Here is a 16,133-nt window from a genome sequence, read left to right as displayed (position 1 = left end):
TCACGTAGCACTGCGGTGCCGCTCCCCAGCAAACGCCTGACGGAGCGATCAGCTGCGCCGGGCCGGGGGCACAGAGGATGCCCGGTGGGAGGTCCGTGCCCAGCCCAGCTGCAAGGTTGGGCTCTTTCTGCCGGCAGAAACAAGGACTCGGCTAAATGCGGCGAGCTGCAAGTTTCTGCAACAAAGTGCAAGTCTCCAACATGTGGCCCGTAACGTAGCTGTTGCCATGGTAAATATTCATGTTTAGTGAAAAGTGTTAAATCTTGTATCATAAGTTAAATCAGCTGCCAAGACACATTTTCACAAGTAGGGGAATTTTTGTCTTTTCAGAATGGAATGTTTTTCAGTTGACATTGATTTTTCCCTAAAATAAGTCCCCCAGAAAGGAAGCCAATCGCACGTGCGGCAGTCCAAGAGCTGAATTACTCTACTCCTTCCCTGAATCATCAACAAGTGTTGTGTGCTAGTGCGTGTGTGTGTACAAATGCACTGCAGCTTCATCAGTCCCATCCTCTTGTACAAACCAGCAGCTGCACAATTTATTCGGAATATTAAACTAATGATCCTAGCAGAAATAGCACTGATACTTCACATTTTGGGTTACAAGACTTCAACGAGTAACTTTTCAAAATAGGAAGCATCTCAAAAGAAATAATTAAGTTTTACTTGCCCTAGCCTTTTCACAAACACAAGACTCAATCCTGAGCCTGAATATACAGTTGTTTATGTAGGTCAAGGACAGAAACAGTAAGAGCGTATTTACTTGCTTTTGTGCTTCTTGTTCAGTATTTAAAAAGAGGACAAATTGTTTTAATACAATTTCAGAAAGAGAGACAAGTTGGAATTAATGCAGAATTTGCTAAAAAACACTTGTTGTTTTTGTTCATTTAAAAACTGTTGCAAGGAAATCTGACTGTTACCAGTTCAAGATCTGCAAAAACACATGAATGTGTCCTTCCACTCCTGAAGTACCCAAAATCGGCTCATTCTAGCATCTTACAGTTAATCTTCCATATTTAAAGCAAAATGCACTTCCAACAGAAGGTTCTTTAGAATAAGGGTGAAAAATCACAATTTAGTAGTTCACCCAACTTCATCCAGAGAAGGGTAAATAACTCCTCCGATAACAAAGCAACAAAGCAGAACTAGTCCTAAAGTCTGAACAGAAAAGACAAAGCAGTCATCTGCTGTGACACTCTGCAACCCAAATGAAAACGCCAACAGCAAGGACCTTCTCGCTTTCTCCTGCCCAAGCCCCAGCCAGGGAGAACCTCTGGCGCTGACACATGCAGGGAGGACTCAGCCCCAGCCCAGCCCTGCAGCTCCCGCCGATGTGCCACCGCCCTGCCCAGCGGTGGAGAGCTCTTTGTCAACGTTGGGTTCTCCTCTTCCACATCCCCCTTCGACAACCACGAACTGGATTTCACCTTAGCTATGTCTTTGGCGGTGAGGACTTTGCCCAAGAGATTCCTTTCTTCTTTACCTACCTCTGAGTAGCAACAGCCAGCAGCCAGTCACATCCTTGTTTCTAAGTTAAGAAACACTTCTGATTCCTCCTCCTCTCTCTAATTATTGCTCCACAATCGATTTGCCGTACCCTATGCCAGATTCAGACCTTAGCTCCTCACCTCTAGTCATTAAAACTCAAACTCTCCTCCCATCTTCGCCACAAAAGACATTTTCTAGCAAGCAAGCTACTGCTTATGCTCTCTTACCTCTTTCTCTACTGAACCAGCTCTACGAAAGGCTGAAGCATATTTAGCACTCCCAGCTCTCTGCTTGTCTCTTTCTTTTATTTTACATGGTTCAATGTTCTCATTCTGACTTCTCTCCTCCTTTCTCTACCCCAGCGCTACAAAAAGACATCTTCTGTGGCACCTTAGGAAAAAACAAAAAGACCACTGAATTAACACGACTTGCACTGCATGGTATTTTGAGACCAGCCATTTGCTAATGTCGCAAACACAATTAGGAAGTCAGGGGAAGAGCTTACAGGAGCAGATGAAAGCTGCAGAGATAAAATGGAAAGCTTTTACCTGCCAAGCTCTCAGGTTAGGGTTCTAGGTTGCCCTCGGATCTAATAAAGCTATAAGAGAGCCATATTAAGGAGATGTATAGTCACATTGCTGTAAATATCAAGTGTGGCTTTTTCCATCCTCTACTATAGACACAGATTTTTGCTACTGCAATTTGCAGGCTGGTAGCCATAGGTGGTTTAAATTCTTGATATTAAAAAAAGCTCAGAGCATTACTGACAATTAAAAACAGCTTTTACACATGCACAATAACACTTCTCATGCTTAAAAAAAAAATAATATGCATATCCATATTACCATCATAATAAGTGCCACAGAGTGACATGATATGATTGAGCATAATGGCTCCTTTGGAGCCATTATGGTCGATCAGTAAATAATACACTTTTGAAATTGTCTAACTACATATTTACACTTGTCAACTCTCATACACTTCAGTGACAGAATTTAAAAGAAACACTGTAAAAAACTGTAAGAACACTAAACCATGAAAACATTATGCTGAAGTAGTATTAAGGTTTGAAGTAGTATTAAGGTTTGACTTCAACCCACAAAAACATGGAAATTCCAGGTTAAGGCCAAATCTCCAAAACTGACGGCGTCTTTAGCTCGCTGAGCCGTGCCCGGGTGCTTGCGCTGGTGCGGGCAAAGCGAGGGCTGGGGCAGGGCCGGGCAGGAAGGCAGGCGACCGTGGGGTCACGGTGCTCCAGGGCACCAGGTGAGCACCGAGCCATCGTGGAGGGCTCTGCCCACCGAATTTGTGGGCGAGAGCCAGCCCGACCGCGGAGACTTAGCTGTTCAGGAGGACACTGCTTCACGGCATTAAAAAAAAAAAAAAAACAAAAACAAAGCCTGGACCTTTTCTCTGTTCATTCAGATGAACTTCCCAATTAAGTTGAGAAGAATTAGTCTTCATTTATTTCAGAAGAGGCCCCGTTGAGACACTGGGAGTTTTGCCTAGCTGAAACACATGGAGGAAAAACTTCAGGCTTTGACCCTAAAAAGGCATTGTCAAAAAAATATGTTAAACAAACATGACAGCAGAACATTAATATCCCAAAGATTCAGTCCATGTGGGAAAAGACTGGGAAGCAAGACATTGTTCAAGAGTAAAATAATGGGTCTGGTGTTGGCTTTTTTAATTGATAATGTTGTCTCTCTCTTATTCAGCTGTAGTCACTTTTGCTCCGAGCGGCGGCGGCAGCAATTTTATTGGTTCCGGTAGAGCTCTGCTGAAAACAATAAGCATCAAGCCCCCCAAACACCGTCCGTCTTTCTATGAGGGTCACATCCTGCTGCCCCGGAGTCAAGGGGATATTGAATGCCTGCGAGACGTCAAGAGCAGCCCCGGTCCTGCGGCACCTCCTTTGCAACAAAAGGACCCCAAAGGCTTCACATGCTCTGCGCTACAGTCCTGAACCGTGCTGTAAAAAGCAATGATGGATATTGTCCTAGAGCAAAGGTCTTCCTTTCATACATATATATATATAGATATATATATATATATCTGTGGGTGTATATATCTCTCTCCTTGCTCAGACTTATGTATTACCTAGCTTGTGAGAACAAAATCCATAAAGGCTTCGCACGACAGACTCTAGCAGTTGTCTGAAGGCACAACCACCACACCCCTGTCAAGAAGGAGTTAAAGCTTGGTTTTATAGTAGACTCTTCCCTCGACTGGCTGATGACAGAGCAGCCTCTCTCTGTGCTCAGCATCTGGGATTTTACAGCTGCTGTATATAAATGGGATTTTCATGACAAACAACTCTGTATTCGGTTTCCTTGTATATCTAACAGTGAGAATGATCTCTTAAGGCTCTGCTGGGAAGGAGTATTAACGAAGACAAAGAGTATTTTGGGCTATTTCCCCCAGGAGCATCACAGTGACAATATAATGACTTTGTCCTACACAAGCACTTTAAGTCCATGTCCTCCTCCTGAAGCAACTCTTCAGGACCCCCTTGCACACATGCTCCATGTGCAGCCAACACCCCACCATCCCACGACTGCCTGAAGAGGACGGGATCTGCCATCAGCTCAGAGAGCCTCCTCCAGTCTCTCATTTCATAAGCCCTCCCTGGAGATGTTTGCTTTTGTCTAAATATTATAAACCACGGTATGACGAAGACTTAATAAACCCTGTTGCCTTTTCACTTTGTGCAGTGTCTGTCTCTTCTCACCCTACCTCATGGCTCATACAAATGTCACAGTGAGAACTGTCCTTGGGTCGCTCCTGAGTGATACAAGCAAAGGTAAACAAACTACTGTAGTCTGCGTATTTTTACTTCAGGTGGGATGTAAATCAGGGGATGAAAGCTGGGAATAAATTGGCAAAACAAGGGTAGCTTATTAAAGTTTCTTCCCCCAGCTCAGTGCTCCCTGCATGTAATACAGCTGATATAACCCTACACTAAGAAAAAAAGAAGTGAAACACAACCCAAAGAGATATAACTATCTCCCCCAAAGTCAACGACTCCCTTCCTTCAAGATGTCTGGCCAGCTCTTACAGAAGGAGAAAAGCATTTCCCTACCAAAAGCAGAAATCTCCACCCGTAAGAACTCACTAGGAGACCGGACACCACCCCAAGAGCTCAGGATAAGCACAGCCTGCATGTGGGACACCTCAGTGAAGAGACTGGATACCACCCCAAGAGCTCGGGATGGGCACAGCCTGTATGTGGGCCGCCCCAGTGAGGAGACCAGACACCACCCCAAGAGCTCGGGATGGGCACAGCCTGCATGTGGGACACGCCAGTGAGGAGACCAGACACCAACCAGTGCTTGGGATGGGCACAGCCTGCATGTGGGACACCCCAGTGAGGAGACCAGACACCAACCAGTGCTTGGGATGGGCACAGCCTGCATGTGGGACACCCCAGTGAGGAGACCAGACACCACCAGTGCTCAGGATGGGCACAAGCTCCGCACAGGACACCCCAAAGCATCAGAACTTGGGATACAGAAGGTGCTCGGTTCCTGCCATACCACATATACCACTTCTCAAACAACACCAGAACAAGAGCTTCACCCCAGGACTCAATCAGAAAATGACTGGTCCTGTGCAGAGCTGAAAGCCCCTGGGAAGATGGGTTTTTAAGCGCAGCAGCTCCAGCTGCCACCTCATTGTGTGACCAGTGGGTGCCCCAAACCCACAACCTCCTCACGCCATTATCTCCTGGCAGAAAGATGTTACTTGCTCCTGCTCTTCCCTCTCTGCCTCCTTGTTTAAAGCTCTCTGGATGCTGGTGAGGAAATGAGTCTGCCCTGCTCTACCTTTCTCTCTGTCACCTTGCTGTGTGTGAGGACTGGTGAGAAAATGTTTCAGCTGCTCTTACACTTCTACAGCATCCATTTCCCAAGGCCCTTACGGAAAAAAAGACTATCTCCCATCTCCTGCTGCTGATGGCTTTATCAGATAATAGCACAAAGCAGGAATGATCCTGCAAAGCTGTTACCAATACCCAAAGGTATCTGAACAGCAGCAGTGAGACAGAGATCACGCTCATTCTCCCACCGATGGGCAAAGCCTGAACAGCAACCAAGGGACCGGCAAAGACTGTCTACTAAAGAGCACATCATTACTTCAACCTGCCATGAGTAGTTGTGTTTGGCTTTTCCGACTTTCTGCGTGCGCGCTCTATGTTTTATTTTAAGTGGAAACCTGCTGAAATTCCATGGCTCCACACTCAGCAGTGCCAAGGAAAAGGAGCCTATGGTCCCTGAGAGGGACTTTTCTCAGTGCTGGCTCGACACATAAAATCTGTTTCTTCCATTACGTCTTCCCTCTTACCTATTTCAGATGTGATGGTGTGAAAACGTAATAAAAAGTCATGGAAAAAAATTCAAGGAAGCTGAGAAAGTATTCTTCAGATCGTATTTAGAGGCCTTGGCTCACAAATGCTTTAATACCAGGAGGACAGCTGCTTGCACACCCCAGCTCTGCCCCTGCGCCACGCCAGCGAGTGCAGGCTCTCACGCCTTCCCAAAGCACCAGCATCTCCATCTCCAGCAGCCTAAGAACAGCCCTGTTCAATAGAAACACAGTTACTGCAACGCAAAACCCCAGCTACAAACCCCACCTTGCACTGGGAACGCTCCGCATCCGATGAGGTGCCGGTGTTTTCCAAGAGTTTGTTGCACATACCCTTGCGACCCGCGCAAGCTCAAACTTCAACACGCTTCGTGATGTCTCTGCTGTGCCACTCCTAGTTCAAAACATATCCTACAGCAACCGAGGTACCAACTAAGGGATTTTAATCATGCATTCAAAAACTCTAACAAGCCAGGGTGAAGCCCTGCAGATAACAGCTCTGCTCAGGACTTACAGCTCGCCACCTTCACGAAGCAAAAATCTTTTCCTGTTAAGTGATTTATCAAAGTACTGGGTATTATTTGTATGATAAAATGGATTAGTTGAAAAAATGTCCCAAGTCAGTCATTACAGTCTTAAAGTCAGGGCTTGTTCTACCACTGCAACACAAATTCTGTGTTTGGTTTCATAAATATCAAGCAATGAAAAACACTGCTAATTCGGCCAGGATAAGAGTCCATAATAAAGCCCTCAGTTTAGGTGTGAGATTTTTATACTCAGGCGGCGTGAAAGTCCCCCTTTTCCTGGTGACGAGAAATGCCCCTTCATGCCCCATCTCTCCTCCAGGACATCACCAAAGTGGAAATAATTTTCAAAACTAACATGTACACGGAGTAACATGGTTAACATCATCCAATGAATTTAGATCCACCTACACAGTATAAATATATCTAGATAAACTGTCACCTTCAGCAGAATTCATTAAAATAATGTTGTATCTTCCTTGTTAAATGTAATTTTTTTAATTGAAATTTAATCTTACTGTATTATTTGGTAGATTTTTAATTGACATTTGTAGTAATTAATTGGTAAGCATTACAGCTTTGTCTGAAGAATTTAAAACTAAATTTGACACCGAGATTGGCCAGCCACTGCTGTGAGGTGCCTGCTGGGAGCATTTCATCATCCTCCCGGCCCCTCCTGCTGATCAGAGGTGGGAGATGATGGTCTCTTTCTTACAGTCATGAATTACATTACTAATGTATTCCATTACCACCACGCAAATGTCATGTTAATTCCTGATCATCATCAAGTCAGACAATGGTTTCCACGCTGGCACCCAGCCAATTAGCGGTGTGGAAAAATATTCCGCCAATTATATAACTTGAATTAGGTTAAGGACTCAAGAGAAAGCAAAATAAATGCTTTGAAAATACTTCTGAGATAAAATGTAAGTTGACACTGTCTTCATGTGCTCTAGCCGATGTTATACAATCTGATAGGCAGCTGCCAACATTCATAACTGTTTATTAAATCTAGCCTCTCTTTATGGTGGCAGCTAAGATCTGTATTTTTACCAATATTAGGTTCATTGTGTTATGAAAAAAGACCAAAATACTTAGGAGCATTCACACCAGCTTATAAAACATATTATGTAGTATATTAAATTGTTAAAATTACTTCTTCTCTCCTCCCCCCCCCCCCAAAGAGAAAGTTCCACGGACAGAAAAGTTTCAGAAAAACAAAAGTCTTCCCATCGCCACTGACGCTCTGAGGAGCCAGGGAGCTCCTGCGAGGACAGACGTGCCATCTCCGGGCTGCTGCCACCTCTCCCGCCATGCAGCTCTGCCGGGGGACGCCGGGCTGGGCTCCCGGAGCTCTGCCCCACTCCCCCCGTCCCTCCAACACAACTCACTGACCCGGGGAACCCACTCCCACCCCGCGTCTGCCAACGAACCCCACTGGCTTTGGCTCCTGGGCCATCACAAGAAGCATCCCGGGCAGATAAAGCCCTCTGCGGAACCAAGAGCAGGTCCACCAGAGGAGAGGACCGCGGCAGGAGAGGTGCAGCCCTGCAAGAACAGGTCACCACGAAGCCTGGTGGCCATGCCTCTGGCCGTGCAGGGACAGGGCAGGTTTCTAACAGCGTTAGCCTGGCGTGCGCAGCGCCGAGCCCCGCCGGCAGCGCGCGGTGCCAGCAGCTCGCCGCACCACCAGGTTTTTAGTACCACCCCATTATTTTGATTTGTTCTCTTCTTAACTCAATTTATCGTACAAGCATGGTTATCTCCAATTTAAAAACGTACACAGCACCAGTTCCTCGACTTCAAAAATTTATAACTACGAGCCATTTGTTAAAATCTTTTACCGTATCTTTCTGTCTCATTTTCCTAGGTGCTGCAGTGAGGCAATTCACTGTTCTGGCTGCTTACCCTAGATGACCTTTGCCTGCAATAAAATGGTATACAACCAAACGCTCTGCTTTAAATAAAACCCTTGCCTCTTCGAAAAGCCCTACGTATTCAGTCAACACAATCAGCAGAAACCACATTTGGTTACTCAATAAGCTGGAAACTTCTAAAACGCGTATGGCGGTGAATGAATTCCTGACATCACCAGGGACACTCGAGTGGGGAACAACAGGGACCGCCGAGAAGTGGCTCTTGCTGCAGCCGGAGAAAGGATCGCTCCTTTAAGCTGAACTCTCAAGGAAAATGAGAACAAAAACTGAATTAGCTCAACACGTACCCTCTGCAGTCAGCACATTGCTAGGCAACTTACCATCTCTTGATAGAATTACGGTGGAGGGCTGGTCGTACATCAGGGTTAAGATGAACACAAGCACCAGCTTTGGCCAACTGCTCCTTTCCAGTGGGACTGCTCGATGCTTGGTCATTTCATATTATTATTTTGCAATATTTTCTAAGCACCTAGAGAGCCTAATGCATTCAGAAGATATTTGAAAGCTATTATGTGACATGAAAATTTTAAGATAACTGGAAGTAAGTGAATTTTAGGCGGAATAGCACAAGCCTTTTTCTTTGTTCAAGCCAACATTTGGAGAGAGTTAACAATTCTTCTTTTCGTTGTTGTTAGTTTTTAATGCTGAAGCTACCCAGAAGGCACACTACTCGAACACTCCGTCTTTACTCTGGATGCCGGTCAGTCACAGCTCCGTAACTCAACCTGTTCTGCCAAGAGGGTGCTTCGAAACACCCCGGTCCTTCTATTTACCACCACTGAGACCAGACACAAAGTCTCGTTACAGACAGTGCCACGGGGCTATCACAACACCTGGTGACACCGGACTTAACCTGTGCCAGCCTCAGAAGGGCCTCCATCTTTCATAGTGACTTGGATAGTAAGATTCAGAGTCCAGGTATTACTTACAGTTATTACAGAATTATTAAACAAATGCACAGACTGCTTTAAAAAGAGGCATGTACCTTGCATATAACCCCAAGTTTTCCATACATACTTCACAGGCACAAAGAAATGATTAATTAGCTAACCACCGTGATTAAATTCAATTGATTCCTACGCGACAGAGCAGTGAGAAATTTTTGCATCACTAGAGAAGCCTGGAGTTGGTCCCTGTTTGGGGATCTCAGCCCTATCAGCAAGGCTGGCAATTCAGACACGAAGGAAATGGTAAGAATCCCTCTCCTGCATGCACACTTTGAGCTGCCATATGGGTTTATTCAACTGTTTACTACACCAGTCGGTAAAAACTGAACAGCTATTATAATCTTTGCTAAATGACATGGTAATTATGCTACCTCTGGAAAAAAAGAAAAAATGGAAACTTTAAAAAAAAAAAAATCACAATTCACTGATGTGTGAATTTCTTGGGTTTTATAGTCTGAGTTGAAATGCACTTTCTAACACACAGAGGGATATTAAATATATAATAGAAATCTGAATTTATTTTAAAAAACAATTTGGCTTCCATTTCATACGTAATTTAATTATGCAGATTTCTTAGTTTTGAAAGATTTCTTACATAGACCTTCCAATTTTCCTGCACAATCAGATGATTCCCGTCTCCCCAGTCTCTGAAGTCTTCTCAACAATGAAGATATCCTGCCCCTTCTCTAACCCCGATTAATAGGAGAGGAAATCAGGAGCAGGAGGAGAGGAGAGGGAAGGCTCCCCACACCAGGCTGCTGGGGATGGGGACAGTGGGGAACAGCACAGCCACCACTTGTTTGGCACAAAAGGGACCAAGAGGCTTCTCGGCTGGCGAACACCCTGGGGAGATGGCAACCGCCAGCTAAGGGAGAAGGGGCCATCCCACACCACCCGCTCAAGCCTGACCACGCACAGAGGCCGCCCGGCCGCAGCCAGTTGTTAAAGGCTTTGTCCCCGTGTTCCTCCAGGCTGGGCATCGCAGCACCAGACTGCGCGGGGCACGCACGTCCCACCAGACAGCTCTCCTGCGTACCAGTGACACCATTTTGTCACTGGGATGCAAGTGCAGCAAACGGTGGAGCTAATTATTTGTTGGCAATGGCTCCTTTGAGAGCTAAGGCTGTGACATATGACAGAGAGGAGGTCTCTCCATATTCATATTTAATCATGACATGAACTGCACACATAAGCATGTTTAGACCTGGTCTATCTGCAAGGCTTCAGTTCTGGGCCGCGGATTCACCTGCATCACTGAATTCCAGCGTCGCCACCAAAGACCTCATAGCTCACAGGATTCGAGGGGATGCAGGGAAGAAGGAAAGGAAGGCGATATTTGTTTTGGTATTGATAATATTTGCTATCACTGCTATTTCATTATAGTGCAGGTTTTGGTGTTTTTTTTAAAGAATAGTGGAGACTTGCTTTTAAGCACAGTCAATACAAAAAAAACAAGAAACCCAAACCCCACCATATTAAAAGGGGAGAAAAGGGTGAGGGGAAGAGAGATTGTAAGAAAGAATAAGTGAGAGTTACTGCAAACCCGGGTTTGTTGACTCACCAGTTTTACTTGCAGGCATCACACATATCCACTCATGACTCAGGGCAAATACGGGAAAGGATCGAAACCCTTATCATGGCAAATGTGTCTGGAAGCCGGAGTCACTCAGAAAAAATGTTCTCAGGAGACTGAAAGACAAAAAACACGTTTTAAAACTTCACTCAGTTAGAATCATCTCAAAGCCTATCGTTTTCTTTTCAAAATAAAAGGTGGTTATAGACGTTGGAAGTGGGGGGAGCATTACAAGAGTATTTCTATGTATCAAACATTATCTCACAGCAGATTTTATTTGGCTCTAAATAAAACTGAAAGTTACAATATTAAGAAAGGTTTTTGAAGACACGCTTATTTCACACTTGCAACGTGCTCCTCTGACAGGCAAGCTTATGTTCCTTCTACATACCAAAATGTGTCACCATCTAAATCCATATTCTGCTCAAAAACACTGCACTGTGCACAAAATCCAGGTACTTTAACCTACTTTGCATTATCAAAATATAACTGTCTCTGAATTTCTGAAATATTTACTCTCTGCCTTCGCTCACTGCATCCTGATAAAACCTTAACAAAATGCAGAATCTCTTGTTAGCGATAATCTTTCCTCTGAGATTAGGAAAAACACATATAAAAACTATTTGATGTTCAGGGTGAAAAGGCAAAATTTGCAAGCATCAGTTAAGAAATACCAATTAGTACAATTTTCTCCCCAGCTATTAGTACCACAGATTGAGTTTAAGCTTAGCGCAGAGGAAGCTGCTCGCTGTACAAATGAAACATCCGTTTTACTAATAAGGGTATTTTAAAATAAGATGTGTAATTTCTTCACTGACAAAGTATCCACACTGAGTAAAAACTCCTATCCAGAAACAGGGACAGAGGTGTTCCGGGGGCTGCTCCGCCTCACACCCGTGAAACCACTCCGGATCTCAGGAGCAGCTCCGGCACCTGCCCAGATCAGAGCCGGCACTCGCTGCCCTAACCAATGCACCAGCGCCCGGGAGAGCCTCTGCTCCCTGGACCACTACGCAACGGGGACCCGCAGCAAGAAACCCCAGCGGGGAAAACAAACTTTGCAACAGATGAAAATGTCCTGAGGGACTGCGGTAGGAAAAAATATGACGGCATAAATCACGCGTGGTGCTTCTGACACCTTCATTCCCCAGTCCCTTCCCTCAGTAGCAGCCCCAACGCCATGGCTGCTCCCAGCCTTTCCACATCTTCCAATGGCAAGAACTGCCAGCTTCAAATTAACCTTGTGGAGTTAATTATTTTGGCACCCCACTGTTCCTGAGGAACACCTGGAATTTTCTGTCTTAGCAACAACTGTATGGAACTTCCCAAGAAAAAATCCAGGTACTTCTCTGGCCCTGGGGCTTCCTCCCGCTCTTTCCCGAATGCAATGCAGCGGCTCGAAGTCGAATCTAAATATAGGGATTATGCGACCCTATAATAAAACTGTGCTACACAATAAAAACAGATTCAAAAGGGGTTTTTGAACAGCATTTATGCTAAACACGACTTTTTTTTCAGAGACTGAAATACCTGCAAACCAAGCGACCTGCCTCTTGCATCAGTTGTGTTTTATTCATGAGGAGCAGAGCACTTGAGAGAAGCAACCGAGCAGTGTCAGAAACACAGATCCGAGGCTCGCTTTATTGCCGCGCTTGATGACAGATATGCAGATGGCTACGTAGCCGAGCAGAAAGCTGCATCTACACATGTTGGGGCAAGATGTCTCCAGCTGACCTGCTGCACCACAGTATTCAACTGCTCAGTAATCTTTATCCACGACATGTCTGTAGAGCAGGAAAGTATCATTTCAGATACTTTCTAAATAGATACCCCGTTTAGAAGATGAAGAATTGAGGCTCATTTTGGCTAGCGCTTGCTCAAAATTCATGTTCTTTTGAGACTTTTGAGGCAAAATGACTTGTCTCAATAACATATTTGGTCTGCAGCAGACAAGGGCTACAGCATACAGAAGCACTGTCCTCACCTCCACATCGTTCTTCTCCTTCACATCCCTTCTCAAGCCCAAGGAATATCTCGGCATCTCTGTGCCAACAAGCAGATTTGAAAGCTGCAAGAGCTTCTACACAAGGAACAAGAAATAGCGTTGGGAGTAGGTAAAGACATCCCATCTCAGCCTGGCCTGAACTCTGACGGTGCACCTGGAAAAATGGACGTTTCTTATGCCACCAAAAACTGACCTCACCAAAACATTCCACAAAAGATTTCTTCAGGCAGGTTTCCCAAGGGAACAAGGCTTAACAGGATCACCGTGTATTTTCTGTGCCCAGCCCCACCTGCAACTTTTGAATCCCTTGGGATTAACAGGAGCAGAGAGCTCCCAAAGGCATGAATTCTCACGCATTAAGTCTGGGGCTTGCACCACTGGAGGCCTCCAAAACCATTTGATCAGCTGTCTGCAACAGCCAGCTGGCTCACCGGCACACCACCAGCTCCAGGCTGAGCTGTGCCAGGAGCGAGTCCTGCGTGGCCCGGGGCATGGAGGCATCTCAGGCACTTCCGCGGACCTCAACGCTAGAGAACCTGGAGAAACCACATGTAGTGCCGAGAGGAAGAGTGGAGGAGGGAGAGGAACAGATAATAGATCAGTTCTGATAAACTGAAGCCTTTAATGATCTACCCACGCACTTGAGTTCGATCTGGCATTGACAAATTGAAGCTTTTAATGATGCGCCCACACATTTGAGTTGGACACTCCTCTTCTACAACTTTCGCAAAAATAGTCTGCTGGGTTAAAGACAGAGAAACTCTAAAAATGCTGCAACATAAGCAAAACCCTTGACCACTCTTTGACAAAATTTCTCCCCCAACACCTCCAATACAGACCCCCCCAAACACGGACCTTCCCCTGTGCTGCCTTGCTCCCATACAGACTCTCCAAAGGCTACAGCGAAATAACGGGTAATGAGATGCAGCAACTTTCGCATAACGGAAATACAAAGTCAGTCAAACCTTGAGACAGGAGTCTGGGCTTCATTAATTCCAGCAATCACAATGTTTCTATTATCACTGTATTAATCAGAATAGGAAACCTATTAATCTGCCCCCAACAAAAATTAATCTTCGTAATATTGAACAGATTTGAAACACAAGTTTTAATGTTTCACTATTTAAATCTCAAAGGCAGAGGCGCGCAGCTCACATGATTTGGCGGACCACTATGGACTTCATCTGATCAGCGTGAGGTCAGCCCTACCACCCTCACCTTTCCCTGATGCTTCCAGCCCACCCCAGGGTCCGGCTGCTCCCAGGGCTTTTGAAGGAACCGAGAGCACTGTTTCGTACATCAAACTGCAAAACAGCACTCGATGCCATTGAAGAGCTGTCGAGAGTCGATGCTGTGACCTGAGGAACAGCACAGTGCATGACATCCAGCAGTGTGGCTGGCACAGGCTGGAAATGCCACCCCGCGCACGGCACTGCCGGGTCCGAGGAGCTTTCTGCAAAGGGCAGGACAAACCCGACGGGCAGCAGATACACAACCATGCGTTCAGGGGAATGAGAAGAGGTGCGGTGGGAGAAAAAGGCAAGTGGCTGCAAAACAAAAAAGTGTCTGAAATTCCCATGCTCCACTGGCACAAGTGAGGGATCACTCCGGGGATCTGGCATGGGATACCCACGCCCGACCCTCATCGGCACAGCAAACCTCACCCCGCTACTACCAGGAGATGCAGCATCATAACACAGCCCGGTTTCAAGGACAAAATGGGTGGCAGAGGAAGAGTCCTTACGAAATGATGGGAAGAAGTGGGACAAAGTGGAAGTGGCTGAGGAAATAACAATAAATGACACACGTGACTGACAAAAAGAGGAAACCAACCCAAAACATCTCCAGATACCCACGCCCCGCCTGGGGTGGGTGACATGGTTATTTTGTTACTTGGCCAGACTTTCATTAAAGCAGCTTTCACCACCGTATATTTACATACCCAGGTAGATACACACGCACCTTGGGACTGTATCTGGCACCACATGTTCCAAAGCCTGATCAAAGGCAGAACTTCAGTCATCTCGCGTTCGGCTGTTTACTGACTGCAGTGGAACCACAGAACGCTGTTTTAACTAATGATTTCTCAATGCCATGTTGCACAAAAGAAAACAGGTTCAACTTGTACATCAGTGCCTAGGAGACCGCTCCAAAACAGACAACTGTATGAAAAGTTGTGCCCATGTATACATATATACAAAACTGTTTTTAAGTGACTGTTTTAAATTAGAATAAATCTGTGTTCCACCAATTAAGCTTTGAATGCACTGCTGATACCGTTCGCTATTTTAAACAAGCAGCATAATAAATGCAAAAATTCAAATATTTTAGAGAAAATACTTGGAGAGTTGAGACATTAATTTTGCCATATACAATCTGTTTCACAGGGATTTAAAAAGCGTTATTGCCACCCTGGGTACATTGGAATAAAGATGAAACCATCATCCTTTCCTATTTACATATTAAAAAATACGTGCCTTCTTGATACAGACTATCCAGCTTGCCGATACACGACTCTGTTAAAAACAATACAGCCTGTCTAGAAAACGCAAAGCCCCACTGTGAGAATTACCGCACTCTAACAGGTTGCAAGTGGAAATAAACCACAGTCCTGTCTCGTTTCTCCTCCCCTCCAGCAATGCCAGATCCCTGGCAGCGTCCCGGGGGAGCGGGGCCGGAGCAGCTGCAGCTCCCCAGGGCCCTGCCTAACGATGGAGCTGTTTACCAACCACCACCACCAGCAAAATAAGAGGAGTAAGGAGCAGCCTGGAAAGCCTTGGGATCTCAGGATGTGTACAGTCAGGTGGGGGGGAAGAAAAAAAATGAAACCAAAAAAAACCAACCCCCCCAAAACCCAAACACCCCCCCCAAAAAAAACCTTATCCTCCCTATTCTTCTCATATACCTGTATTTGATTGTAGCTTGAGACGCTCAGCAATTTCTTAAAATCTTCTTATACAGATACAATTTTCCCAAAATAAATAACCTTTTTTCTTTTTTCCCCCCCCCCTTTTTTTTTTCCTTTAAATCAGTTGCCACCAGAAACACATGCCCAAAGCATCCTTCACAAGGCCACGCAGGCTGCTTGCAAGGGGAACTTCACTGCCCTGAGCAGTAACGTTTGTTCTCCCCTTTCAGCTGGGATCCACCTCAACTTTTTGATGTTGGTTGGAGCTTTTCTTTGCAAATAGAGCAGAGCTGCTTGGGACGGAGGGCTCCTCCGGAGCATGCCATGTGGCCTGCACAGATGTTCCTTTTATTCCCGTGTCCCACAAGGCCCCGTGCCTCGCTGGTGTT

General features: G+C 45.5%; 1 protein-coding gene across 9 annotated transcripts in view; it reads right to left on the bottom strand.

Moving 5' to 3' along the window:
• FOXP1 (forkhead box P1) overlaps positions 1 to 16,133 on the bottom strand; it is a 385,680-nt gene that overhangs the window by 327,099 nt on the left and 42,448 nt on the right. For all 9 annotated transcript variants that reach the window (XM_075433280.1, XM_075433293.1, XM_075433294.1 and 6 more), the window contains one exon: positions 10,820 to 10,947. The gene's annotated coding sequence lies outside the window, so the exon portion shown is untranslated. The remainder of the gene's footprint in view (positions 1 to 10,819; positions 10,948 to 16,133) is intronic.

The sequence above is a fragment of the Opisthocomus hoazin genome, chromosome 11 (genome assembly GCF_030867145.1).
Source record: "Opisthocomus hoazin isolate bOpiHoa1 chromosome 11, bOpiHoa1.hap1, whole genome shotgun sequence".
NCBI classification, from domain to species: domain Eukaryota; kingdom Metazoa; phylum Chordata; class Aves; order Opisthocomiformes; family Opisthocomidae; genus Opisthocomus; species Opisthocomus hoazin.
Note: the sequence above shows the minus strand (reverse complement) of the source record. Positions and strands in the feature narration are given on the sequence as shown.